Source organism: Penaeus chinensis, chromosome 13, assembly GCF_019202785.1.
Source record: "Penaeus chinensis breed Huanghai No. 1 chromosome 13, ASM1920278v2, whole genome shotgun sequence".
Taxonomy (NCBI): domain Eukaryota; kingdom Metazoa; phylum Arthropoda; class Malacostraca; order Decapoda; family Penaeidae; genus Penaeus; species Penaeus chinensis.
Genome location: NC_061831.1, coordinates 30,694,131 through 30,709,130, shown reverse-complemented (window position 1 = coordinate 30,709,130; position 15,000 = coordinate 30,694,131).

Genomic DNA, 15,000 nt, shown 5'->3' with positions numbered 1-15,000 from the left:
ATACACACACATACTCACACTTAAACATTCACTCACACTCAAAAACACACACACACACACACACACACACACACACACACACACACACACACACACACACTCACTAACACACACACACACACACACACACACACACACACACACACACACACACACACACACACACACACACACACACACATGTAGCACTATGAGAATCAAAAGGCTGTGAAGACCGTTGTCCTTGTTTATGCATATAATTATAAACTACAAATACAAAGTATAAATAAATCACCATACATTAATTGCATATCAAATATAGTTTGTTGGATATAAAACATAAAATCAAATATTACCCCACTTGTAAAATATAAATATCACATAATAATGGATCCATAGAGAAATATTCCCGGCTTCAATGTTGTCCTTGTAAATCACATAATCAAGGATCCACAGTATAAGCGTACAATATCCCACACTTCATATACAAAAGAAGTTATCTATTCAAATAATATCACATGCTTATGAAGTTATAGTATAAGCATTTATTACAAATTTCAAATACCAGATAGAAAACCAAATATAAAACCCAATCATAACCTATGAAGCCTCCTATTAATGTAAGCATTTTCCCCAACTATCACATCAAGACATAAAAACGATCTATTTGATGGTTGTTCAGCCAAATTCACACATTTCTTCGAAAATGGCACTTTACTTAAGGGGTAATTATGACAAACTTTTTCTCTCAAGAATCTTGAGAAATTAAATTAGTTCTAGACTTTGTTACTGACTCTAGTATAATTGGGAATTATTGCAAACTTTGTTCGAGATGTAAAGCATCATGCATTTAGCATACTTTTGTCTGGCTAGTTTTAAAATATGAATTATGTACAAATATACCTAAATGTTTTACGATTTCCTGTTCACTAATAGATTACATCTCTCAGTGCACACTGTAACAGTCACTTTAAGAATGGCTTCTTTGCCAATGCATGGCATTTTTTATTCTATTTTCATTTTGACAACATGTTTCCCATCCACTTCTTCAGCTCCATTATAAAAAGAAATGATTATGCAGCAGCTGGTTTAGAATAACGTGCACAATCTTTTACACCAATGATATCTCCCTCTTGATCATTATCTCATTTTAATTGAGATTTAATTGAGCACTCTTGTCTAGCAATAATTATATTTCTACGTGTGTTTACCGACGAGAGTCTAACTTCTTGTACGTTTACCCTTTGCTTGTACCAACAAACGGTCATTGTTATTCCTGGAGCGTAAATGCGTCGTATCAGAATAAAATATGTTGTTATCAAAGGGTGTACATCATTAAATATTACATGTAAAACATTAATATAGGCTCTTATATCAGGTACATTGATGGTTTGAGCATTTACCAGATACTGTTTCACACAAACAAAGAACAACAGTTCATGTATTCACTGAATAATTATTAATCATGTTTTATTATCCTTACCTATGATGAATAATATCAATACATGTTTGTCAAATATATGAAGAGTTTCAGACGTCTGCCTTAGTAGAGGAAAACTGAATACACCAACCTTTTGCTGTACAGATGCTGGTAAGTTTTCCTCCAACTCAGCTCAGAAACTAAGCGTGTTGACATGATCCATACACTCTGAAAACAAAAACATTTTTATTCTAACGGATTGATATATTAGAAAGATTTGACTAGGATTTTTATAAAGTAAAGAAATTAAAATATTCAGCCTAACTTGACAAACTAAAAATGAACATAGAGGTCCTGATAAAGATGCTTGTATTAGCAGAAGGTGAGTGCCTTAAAAGTGCAACTTACGGTATGGAGGTGCTGTCGCAAGGTAGAGGGTGGGATGGCACTGGCGGTACCTTGCATCTCTCCCTCTTGAATTGTGAAATCAGCCATTGTGTTATACCACAGATTATCTTTACATGGTCTGTCAAAACTGAAATCTTTGAAATAGGAATATGTAGCATAGAACAGATTTCATAGTTTTAGAATACCTACCACAACTAATATGAAGAAATCTTTTCTTAGTACACAAAATTGGTACTCAAAAAGCGTAAGGTTTCAAAAGAAAATTTTCTGGGTATGTTTAGGGTTGTTGAATGTACCAGGCTTTTAGATAAGGGATTCGTATACAACTCAGCCTCTAAATGTATTAACATGACTTGTAGATGTTACACATTGTTTGCAGTTATTTCTAAACATATCCGATTTGTTGATAATTTCCCACCATGCTGGGATCTGTAAAATAAATATCTTTGTATATTCCAAAAGGACTACTTATTGATGTGCACCTGGTCTTTGGTCTGGCCTTGTCATACATGCACAGGAGCGAATCACAAACGCACCGACCTTTCGGAACAAGGTCATTTGGCCCCTACTCTGAAAGGACAATACAGAATGTCAACCTATTCTTAGATATAAGAAATTACCTACCGTCCTTGCAGTATTCAGTATATATGGCCAAAACACTTGAGTGATCCTCGGAGAGATGTAGACAGACATACGATTACTTTTTACCTCTGTCTCTTCCTTTCTTATTACAAAAGTATTGTAAAAGTTATAATAGACTTCAAAACTAAACTGATATTAGAACACAAACAGGCTGCCGCTTACTTTTTATTCTAGGTTCTACATCACTCGAAACAGAAAATATATCTAGTATGCATTAAAATTGACAAGTTTAGACAGGCAATGGTTCTCTTAATGATAATAATAATAACTAACAAACAAATAAAAGGATTGCATTAAGCATTCCCCGTGGCCTCTGGCAAATCATCTCACCACCTAAAAGATTCTTGCAAAATAAAGCTTGGACTGGTTCTTTCGGTGGCAATAAATCACCAGGGAGTTCTATTAGCATTAACCTTTCAGCATGTATCTGCTGGGGGAATATTAGTAATTGCTACGTAACTCACGGAAGTCAAGAAATGAACCCTTTTTATCGTTCAACTGAGTTGTCTTTCACTTCACCTAGTAAATTTATTCGAAAGTGAGTCTCAATATTCTGCTTCGTGTCTTCCCTTTCTGTATAAAGGACCACATAAGTAAGCTTCGTTGATCATGGCTTGACTGCTGCTACATTTTTTCAATATACATGCAATTCAAATTGCCGCGAACAATAGTATGATAAACAAAGGTAATCATTATAGAAACTATTATTTGTTGTGTATGTATATACATGTGTGTGTGTTTGTTTGTGTGTGTGTTTGTGTGTGTTTGTGTGTGTGTTTGTGTGTTTGTGTGTGTGTGTGTGTGTGTGTGTGTGTGTGTGTGTGTGTTTGTTTGTGTGTGTTTGTTTGTGTGTTTGTGTGTGTGTGTTTGTGTGTGTGTGTGTGTGTTTCTGTGTGTGTACTTATGTGTGTGTTTGTTTGTTAGTTAGTTTGTTTGTTTGTCTGTGTGTGTCTTACAATAATATATTGTAGCATACAGAATAACAACTGTTATTAAGGCACTCGGCAGACATAAATATATAGTCAGGTCAGTTGTATAGTATTGTAGTTTTGGAATCACTATATAGACTAATGTCATGAATTAGACACTATTATGGGCCTATCCATGTTAGATACTTACTTGAAGGAAGACTTAATTTTTTTGCACAAGGTACTATATGCATTCGCAGCATTAACTAGATTTGATTCACTTCCTGTCAGTCATTGAGAGATCCCTAAGATTTTGTAGTCGGAAGCAATTTTTATACTTTGTAAAACCTTTTTCCTGTAGATTTAACATATTTTTGTAGTTATACGTTCGGCCAGTCGAGTCCACTACTGAGATGGTGGATACGCTGCATTCCGCGGAGCTGAACATCTATTAGTTATAGGATCTTTGATGTGTGTGTGTATAATAATAATATTTTAAAGTTTGATGTGGCTAACTCTAGTGATTTAAGTCAAGTTATGGCTGTCTATTTATTGTGCTTCTAAGCTTCCCCAAGTATGCAAGGAATAGCCGAGGTTACCATTCCCTGGCGGTGTGAGAAGCGGACGCAGTTCTGAAAGATTGATAGACGAGAACGGTACTACTGCAGCACAGGTAGGGCCAGGTAGGCATGTGGTCAGGCCCTTACTTTGCTAAGAATCACTTACAATATATAAGCATATTACTCTATATTACATCTGAAAACAGCAATTAGTTTTCATTATTCGCTTCGTAGAACAAAGCGGTGACTATAACATTGTTGCCAAATATATAGGAACTCGGTGTTGCCACATGTAGCGAGGAGTGGTAGGAAAGACGATATTTAATTCATTTTTTCCTTTACTTTCCAACCAGGTACTTGCATCTATGGTTGAGGCAGATCCATTTTGCAAGGCACGATATCCATGGGACTTTCATGTTCCTTAGAGACTACCCGAGGAATGGGTCTACACGCTCGCCCACCTGCAAAGAAACCCGAGTTGACGCCACAAAATATAGAGAGGAGGATGGAGGATGCAGACAAGCCACAGGCCTTCTGGGGAAAAAATAATCTGCTACAAGAAAACTCTTTCTTCTGAAGGCACCAACACTGCAAGATATGTATGGCGTCGACAAAATACCAGGTAGGTAACGACACTCCGATTTTCAACTCTCCACTCGATATATTGAAGAAAAATGTTTATTTCAATAAAATTGAACGCTAAAACATTTTTATAATTATATTTGTGTATCTAATTCTTTGTTATCATATAACAGATTTGGACATAAAAAATGTGATCACGAGCAGGAGTGGCCGAATCACCGTAAGGTTGTTTGGGTGGATGCATGAGAGTGGTGACGGAATTGACGATTGTCGGACCTGGCCGATTTACTAGCAACAGATATACTGAAATCCTTGAGGTTTTCTTACCAACAGTGATATGCTACTCATACCCAAAAGTATTAGGAAAATCAATTTCAAGGCGTTAACAACTGTATTTCAAAAAGTATCGTTTGTGTTAGAATGTTTAGAATGATTTACTAACGATAGTTTTCTGTATAGCGTTACATATATGTATATATACATGTTTATTTATATATAAGGTATATGTACATATATATACATACAAGGCACTAGTGTATGTGTGTACATATAAATAAATAAATAAATATGTATATTAGAAGAGAGATGATGTACAGAAATTCGGTACTCAAATAATAAATGAAACAGTGATCTCAGGTACCAGCATGAAAACAGCTAAATGGAGACTCGGAATAGGGAGAAATCAAATGTACGCAATAAAGAAACCAGATGGAGAAGTGACATATAATAACAAAAATCATAATAGTGGAAGACTTACAGGGATCTATACAACTCAATTGAAGTCACGGATAAAAGCGAACGCGGTAACTAGAGACGTACCTAACATCACGACAGAAGAAACAAAAAGAGCACTTAAAGGCATGATGAGAGGGAAAAACCAGGTGAAGACGAAATTAGTATAGACCTTATAAAAGATGCAGGAGAAATTGCAACAGTGAAACTAGCCAATCTTTGTAACAAATGCTTTCTCAACGGAAACACTACGAAAGCCTGGAAAAATGCAACAATCATTTTGATTCATAAAAAGTGGGACAGAAAGGATCTAAAAAACTACCTTACACACGGTTTACAAAAGTCATCACAACTTGCATCTATGTCAGTCTGGATTCTAACCAGTCTAGAGAACAGGCAGGCTTCCGCACTAGATTCTCAACAACAGACCACATCCACACACTCACCCAAGTAAGAGAAAAAATAAACAAATATAGGAAACGCCTGATTATGAAAAGAAATTTGACTCTGTACAAAACCACTAGTATTAGACGCTATTCTGAGACAGGGACTAGAAGAGGTATATTGTAAAATATTGGAATATATATATATATATATATATATATATATATATATATATATATATATATATAAATATGAGACAACAACCATCAAACTCTAAACGAAAACCATTAAAATACCAACATAAAAATTTGTTAGGCAGGACGATACCTGCAACTCGTACAGACAAACACATCTAGTGAGGTGTAGTGAGCTGCCGCTCTTACTGCCTCTTCCGGCGACCCATACCCGCTCAGTATCACCCAAAACCCCCATGAAAAGTCCCCGCGATCAATATTGTACGTCTGGACCAGGGCGCGAGGATACTGACGGAGGCACCGCAGGAGGCGCTGTAGAAGGTATTGCCTGACGGAGGCGCTGCAGAAGGAGGATGGAGACGCCCTGGACATTTTTAGTATCCTGACGATATCTGGCCCAAGCTATTTATGGTACAACGTCCCGATGTCCCACTCGAGGCCTGCGAAGGATGACGTCGGGAGGTCGCCCTCATAGCTACGGGAATACCAAGATGGCGCCCAAGATGGCGACAGACAAGGCCGAGGGAAAATCTACAACGGGCATTTGGCGCCAAACCCCTCAGCTAGCCCACGGAAATATTTGTTATCGTTTATTTGAATTTATGTATGTTTGTTCTTTTCTTTTAGTGTTTATATTATTGTATGTGTATTTTTCTTCATTTAACCTCCTTTACTTTTTCAAAATACGGCAATCCATTACTAAAACTTTAGTATTCAAAGAAATATTCAGAGAAGGCAGACGACACTTAACTATGAAATGAGTCTAGCTGCGCGAACATCTCCTGGCGCACGACCTTGTTTGCATAAATAAGGTGGGGTCAACCACCTTGCTTGAGTTGCGCACAGGCATCGGCTCATTACCTGCGGTCGGCTATCCCTCAGATAACCGCCGTTCAGGCTTTGTCATTTTTATTTGTGCTTTTTTTTATTTGTTCTTTTAACTATGGATCTTACAGTGAGTCTGCAGTTTTATCAGGTATTGTTTTTTATTTGTTTTATTTAAGATTGCCCCTTTTTACGTGTATTTGTGTTTACTTTTACCGGAGGTTTTATTTCATTGTGTTCTCGCTTTTTTAAATAATAATGGTATTGAGTTTTGCCTTTTGTTTGCTTTTTCCAACTAAATATATCAGATAAAGTTTTATAGTTCATAAAATTTACTTTAACTCTTTCTATTTTAATAATAACTTTAATTTACTCGTATGATTTCACTTTTACGTTTTATCAGTTTTACACAATTTTGTTTTAAATTATCTATATTCCTTGTGAGTGCTTTGGGCAAAAGATTATTCGCTCATCTTTTCTTTGTTCATGAAATGACGCTACCAACTATAATACTGCACGAGACAAACGTCAAATGACATTTTCTTTGTGCCGGAACAGGAAGCCGGAGGCTTAGGTCTCGTTGGCTCCTACGGCCCCGCAAACTAGGGGAAAGAGACGCAGACAACCCCTACAGAGGAAATAAAGTGACGCATCAGTCTGGGCTGGAGTGCCTTCGACAGACACAGTAGCATACTAAGAAGCTCCTTGCCATCATATTTAAAAAGAGATTGTTTAACAAATGTGTCCTCCTAGTTATGACCTATGGATCAGAAACATAGATTACAACCAAATTACTGGAGACAAAACTAACAAGTACCTAGAGAGGGATGAAGAGGCTGATGCTGCAAATTAGCCCAAGAGATCAGGGAACAGACAAAAGTGGAAGATATACTTAGGAACATCAAGAAAGAAAACCCTCTAACGGGAGCCGCCTTGCTGTAGTGGCACGCCATTCTCGCCCTTATACCCACCTCATTTTCCTCCCTTGTTTGCCGCCGACATTAACGCCCGTACGGATCTTCGTCTGATCTGACATGGAACTTGTTTAATGCTGCTGAGGACCTTGTAGGGATCTTGTATCCTATGACCTTACTATAGACCGACACAAGTTCGTGCTTGAAACGCGTCTGCAATAAACTGCGTGGATCAGCGACGAGCCAGCTATCAGCCCCCAGCTTGTTTGCCTATCCACCTGTCGTCGCGGTGGTTCGCGCCAGCTGAGGTTGCCGTGCAGGGGGGTCGCAGGAGGACAGACAGCAGATGGCGACGACCGGAGCTCTTCCATTTTAGATCCATGCAGTTTTCGTCCTGGCGTGACCCAACTGTGGTCACCTGTGGAGTTTTTGAACGTTTATCTGTGTGCCTCAGTGACTGTGCCGTAGAGTGACCGCTGCTGCTATGTTTGTTTGTTCTTGCTGTTACTTTTAATGTGATGTTTTATATTTCTTGTTTGTGTTTTATATTTGTTGTTCGTGTTTTATATTTCTTGTTCGTATTTTACATATTTTGTTAGTGTTTTATATTTATAATATTATAATCGGGATCCACTGCCTACGATTATTCGTTATCTCAATTCCATCCTTCATCTGGCAGAATTACAGAGACATTAATATAAAATAAGATAAATGATTTCAGAGGAAAAATAATGGAGTAAAATTAAAGAGGTAATGAGCAACGCAAATTTATTAAGCGCACATGGTATTAAAACCGTGTTTTAGGTGTTACACGAGTTGCCCTTTTAAAAGCTTGAGAGTTTGAAGTCCAAGATGTTGTATGCCTAAGCAAACAAGGTAATTCTGACGAACGCCAATATTGCTCTTAGAACTAAAGAATTTTAATGTAGTGGCAGTAAAACGTTTTAAGAAGAAAGTTAATGGTCTGGAACAGTAGACACCAGCTCTCCTTCTAGCTTTTGAAACGTAAGTCCTTCCTGAATCAGTTAAGTTGGCATGGTACCACCTCCATGTAAAGCCATATGTGCCCAACCCTATGAGGTAATTGCACTGGCAGGGATATAGACATGGAGCCAACTCTTGCCGTTTCAAGGAAAATGGACAAAAAAGAGTGTGTGTAAAGTGTGGTGCAACAGGTCATCAAGATGACAACTGTCCAGGTCCAATATGCTGTTACCACTGCAAAGATGATCATGAAGCTTCTTCTAAGCTATGTAAAAGGTACGAGTTTGAAAAAGAAGTATTGGTGATAAGGAGCAGGGCGAAAGTTAGTTATCCAGAGGCAAAGCAACATGGTCGTGTGCTGTTTGCACAGATAGGTAAATCCTTTGCTTCGGTTCTAGCCCGTCCTCCTTCCCGCCATCCCTTACACTCTAATGCTCCTTACACCACACTGCCACTACCTTTGAACCTCAGTCCTCAAATGCTGAAACGGCCTTTGATACGTTGTTCCACTATAAACGGAGTAGGAGTGAGGGGTCTATTGAGGAGACCCCTCCTCCCAAAGTAAAGTCTTAGGAGCCATTTATCAAAGCTCCAGAGACCTCATCGGTGACAGCTCCAGCTGCCACCACACTCACATGGGCCTCTGCTGCTAGGCAGAATGCTCAGGTACACCCTTTGCCCTGGCAGAGGAATGGTGAGCCTGTTCTAAAGACTTCCTAGAGTGGGGTCTTTGGAGCCATCAGACAGGACTCCAGAGATCTCAACTGTGACAGACCTAGCTGCCACCACATCCACAGGGGCCTCCACCGCTAGAAATAATGTTCCTGAACCAAAGGTTCAGGTCCTTTCTTTGCCCAGGCAAAGAAATCCTGAGCCTGTCCAAAGGATGCCTGTGGAAATTAGCTCCACAGGCAAACAACCTATCAAAAGGTACTTCCAAGATGCTGGAAAGGGACAACCTAAAGGTGTGGGGCGGGCCTTAACCACAGGTGCTGCCAAACACCTTATGAAGTAGTTTGTCAACCTGAAGAACTGGATACCCTAATCCAATGGAATTGTCAGGGAATTCATGCAAAATGGGAAAAACTGCAACATCTGATAGCTTCATGTTATCCAGTTTGTGCATGCCTACAAGAGATTATGATCAGGGAAAATCGTCCAATTTCCCTTAGAGGATTCCAAGTTCAAGCACATTATGGAACCTTTGATAATGGACCTCATGGAGGAGTAACAGTGATGGTACGTCAAGATATTCCCTTCCAGGCTATCCACCTGCAGACGCCACTGCAGGTGAAGGCTGTGAGAATAGGCTAGACACAACCTTACACTGTTGTATCCATCTACCTTCCTCCACATAATTTCAACATAGATGATTTGGAAGATTTACTTGGGTTGTTCCCTCATCCATTTATACTCTTGGGAAATTTCAATGGTCTCTGGGGGACACTTTGTGTAACTCTCGAGGAAGGGCCTTGGAGTCTTTGTTCTCAAGGGCAGATGCAGTTTTACTGAATAGTGACACACCCACAAATTTGAATTTTACTTAGCAGGTTATGGCAAACTTACACAGAAACAACCACTTTCCAATAGTTTGGTATCCAAGCTTATGGAGTGCAGAGATGGCAACTTGACCATGCATACTGGAATCTTTTTAGATCAACTGCAGTATTTAAGATGCTGTTAATCACTTCACATCACAAATTCACCTTGCAGTAGAAGCATGTATTCCCAAAAGTAGTGCAGTGCTGTTGGTCATGTGACCATGGTGGTCTACTGAATACCAAGGTGTTAGAGCAATAAAAGCTGCATTCAGGCAGTTGAAACGATGCCCCAGCGATATAACTTCGATATGCTAAAAGATCTGAGCCAAGGCCAGGTGAGTGCTAAAGGAGGCTTGGCAGACGTCATGGAGGTATGTATCCTTTATTAACTCTGGGGCCCCCTTAGCATGTGTATGGGACAAGGTACATAAGATTGCTGGAAAGAGCACAGCCATGTCACCACCTGCTCTGAAGATAGATGGCATAATCCTCACAGACAAAAAAGATGTTGCAAATGAACTAGCTAAATCCAAAGAAGAGATCTCCTCTGGAGCATCTTACTATCCCATTCTCCACTCTTTGGGCTGAACAGGAATGACACAGTGTCGTTCTTCAGTAGGAATGCAGCAAAACTTCCATTCAACTTGCCAATTTTGTGCAAGATGGACTCTGCTTTGCAGCTCTGCCGTAAGACTGCCCCAGAAAGGGACAATATTCAATACCAAATGATATCTCACTTACCAGAGAGCTCTCAAAAGTCTCTGTTGGACATATGCAACAGCAACTATAGGGAGGGCACAGTGCCATCCACATGGAAAGAGGCTATAATTTCACCAGCTGCATCTGCAAGCTGATGGAGAAAATGGTAAACTACAGATTGACATGGCTTCTAGAAAACGAAAACGTGCTGACCTCCTATCAATATGGGATAAGAAAATTGAGATCGACCATAGATACAACTGTGAGGATGGAAACTGCTATACATGCAGTCTTCTTTAACCTTGGAAAGTCTTATGATACTACTTGGAAGCATGTCATACTCATGAACCAGTAGGAAATTGGTTTAAGAGGAACATTACCTACCTCCATATTAAGCTTCCTTCTGACAGGAAGTTTAGAGTTTACCTGATCAGCTGGAAGGGGACCTACAATGGAGTGTCTTAAGTGTAACCCTGTTTGCCATTGCCATAAATGACACTGTAAAGGCCGTTCTAAGTGCTGTCTCATGTAATCTGTATGTGGATGACTTTACACTGTACTGCTTAGGAGGAAGGTTACAGAATATGCAAGGACACATGCAGACTGCAATAAATCAGGTTGTACAATGGGCAACATACCATGGGTTCAAATTTTCTCCAAGCAAGACCATAGCTATGCATTTCCACAAATGATGAAGAGAGATCTATCCTTCCCTTTATTTAGGAGCAAACCCACTGCATTTACTCCAAGAGATGAAGTACTTGGGTCTAATTTTTGACTCAAGGTTTACATGGATACCTCATATCAAACAGTTAAAGGTGAAAGCTACAAAAGCATCTGTATGCTGAGAGTGGAGAACCACCTCTTTCATTACACCAGGACTACATGAACCTGATATACTACACGAAACTACAAAGGATTTCGGGATCTCCTACATCTGGATTGGTTTTCAACCCCCTTAAGGATAGCCGATCCTATGGTAGGAGAATGAGAAATCTTGTGGAAGATCTTAATTTAAAGCTCACAATGGTTCTGGCTGTCGGATCCCTCCAATCCCCCCCCTTGGACCAATCAAGTCGAGCTGAATTTGGTCGGAATCGGGAAAGGGGAGAGATCCGAAACAGAAGTCAGAGAGAGATTTCTTCAACACGCTTCTAAGTACCAAGGATCAAATGCAATATATATACAGATGGTTCGAAATGTGAAAATGGTGTGGGCTTTGCAGCAGCGAGCAGAAGGAAGATTGCATTTGGTAGTCTTTCTCTTGTAGCCTCGATCTTCACTGCAGAGTTACATGCCATCATTGCCGCAGTCAAGATGACTAGAGAACTTACGAACCATTCTATTGTTATATATTGTGACCCTCGTAGTGCCTTGCAAGCAATCAAGAGCATAAATTCATCACATCCAGTGGTGAGGGAGGTTCAAAATTGGCTTGCACTGATGTACAAAGATAACTCTGTGTTGGAGCGAGCTGATCAGAAGGCCAAGGCAGCTGCCACTCAGCTCTGTGATGCTTAGTTTCACCTCCCACGTACTGACTTGAAACCCAGCATCAGGAGTTGCCTTCGTGATGTATGGAGGGAACAATGGAGGCATACCTCTAGAAACAAACTGCGAGAGATTAGAGATGACCTTGGCAGTTGGGTGACCAGCATCAATCCCAACCGACAGGTAGAAGTTCTATTAACAAAGCTGAGAATCGGGCACACAAGACTGACTCATGGGCCGATGATGGCTAAAAGTAAAGGACTTTGTGAGGGATGCCGAGCTATTAACGGTCGCACATATAGTGGAAAGTGTGCAACATTCTCAGACGTATGTATTTGTCTCCCCCATATACACTGAAAATGTATTGGGGGAGGATTGTGACATAGGTCTTATTAGTTTCCTTAGGGAGACTAATATTTTCAATGACATTATATTATGCTTAGTGTTTATGTAATAATTATATACATTTAGAGCATAATATTTATACTTTGATTTCTAATATAATATTTATTGATAGAGTTTAACGTTTTAAATATTTTAACATTTCAGTCTAACAAGGTGTTCGCCTCTGTTGACGCGGCAGATATCTTTAAATAATCAGTAAATCAATCATTAAGAAAAAAAATGGCAATGGGTAGGTTATATATATTAGAGACAGGACGACAAATGGACAAAGAAAGAACAGACTGGGCTATAGATACCAAAGTTGGAAAAGAAAGGGAGAGGCCTACGTCCTGCAGTGGATTGGTTCAGGCCGATTATGATTATATATATATATATATATATATATATATATATATATATATATATATATGTATATATATATATATATATATATATATATATTATATATGTATATATTTAGACAGATAGTGCATTTATTCATAGCCTAATCAAAGTTATGTGTGTGTGTGTGTGTGTGTGTGTGTGTTATTGTGTGATTATATATATATATATATATATATATATATATATATATATATATATGTATATATATATATATATATATGTATATATATATATATGTATATATATATATATATATATATATATATATATATATATATACGTACACACATGTATATACCTAAATACACACACACACACACACACACACACACACACACACACACACACATACACACACACACACACACACACGTGTATGTACATATGCATATATATATACATACCTGTATATATACATATATATAATCTACATATGTATATATTTACATATGTATGCATATCTTATTATATACAAGTGTGTTTCCTTGTATTACACATATTCACTTTATTCCAATCGTTTGCAGCACAGCAGGTGTTCCTTAAAGCTTCAGATAGGAAGTAATCGATTATGTTGGGAAGTTGCGCATTCTGACGTAAAAATGAAATTAGTATCTAAACTTTGATTAGGCTATGAATAAATGCAATTTAAACATGGACAAAGTTTCCAGTTTCATTTCAAAAGAGATGGTTTACAAGGCAGATACATTGAATAAATGGCATGCAGTCTCACCAAATGTATTGAGTTAGAAAATGTAAATGGTTTAGGAAAAAGCGTAAGTTTAACCATTTGGACCACTGCATCTGATAATTAAATTAATGATCAGTGATGATTCATAAATATAGCGGTACATTAATTATCTTTTGTATTTTATGTTAATCAGGAACACTTATACTGCTTTCATTACTGTTATTACTATTATTATTATCATTATTGTTCTCATTGTTATTACTGTTGATATCATGATTATTGTTACTATTAATACCATTACTGTGTTATCATAATCATTATTATTATCATTATTATTGTTGTTGTTATTGTTATTGTTATTGTTATTGTCATCATCATCATCATCATCATCATCATCATCATCATCATCATCATCATCATTATCATTACCATTTTATGACAATCGTCATTGCTATTATCATAAGTACCAATATTAGTATCTTTATTAATACTATTTTTTATTTTCAATATTATTATCTATTTATTTTTATAATTTATTGTTATTATTATTACTTCTACTATTATTATCGTTTATTATTGTTATTATTATTATTATTATTATTATTATTATTATTATTTTTAGTGCCATTATTTTTATTTTTATTATTCTCATCAATGTTTCTGATGCTGTTGAGTCCACAAGGAAGGCAGATAAACAGACGGACAGAGGCCTTATGAGGGAGTGCCCTTCAGGATCAGCCTTCGCTGCCCAGATCTGCAAACGAAGGTGGAGGCCGAAGGAGGCGGGGCCTCAACAACAATACCCATGGAGTGTTGCTGTTGTTGTTATTATTGTTATTATTATTATTACTATTATTATTATTATTATTATTATTATTATTATTATTATCATTATTATTATTATTATTATTATTATTATTATTATTATTATTATTATTATTATTATTATTATTATCATCATCATCATCATATTCTCATTATCGATAATATCTTTGTGATTTGTGGAGTGATAACATCATATTCATATCATGATATTAGTGCGTGATTTCATATACCAATTCAGAATAATTTCTGTGCAAAGAACATTGCGCAGGATTTGCTTCGGAAAACAAAATGTTGAAAGAAGAAAAAAAGTTGATCCTGTAATGAAAAAAATAATCCTGCATCCTTTCCCAGAATGCACAATAATAAGTAATTCATAATAAATATGTATCTGGATGAACTGTAGATATGCAGTGTCGTCTTTTACATGGAAATTAC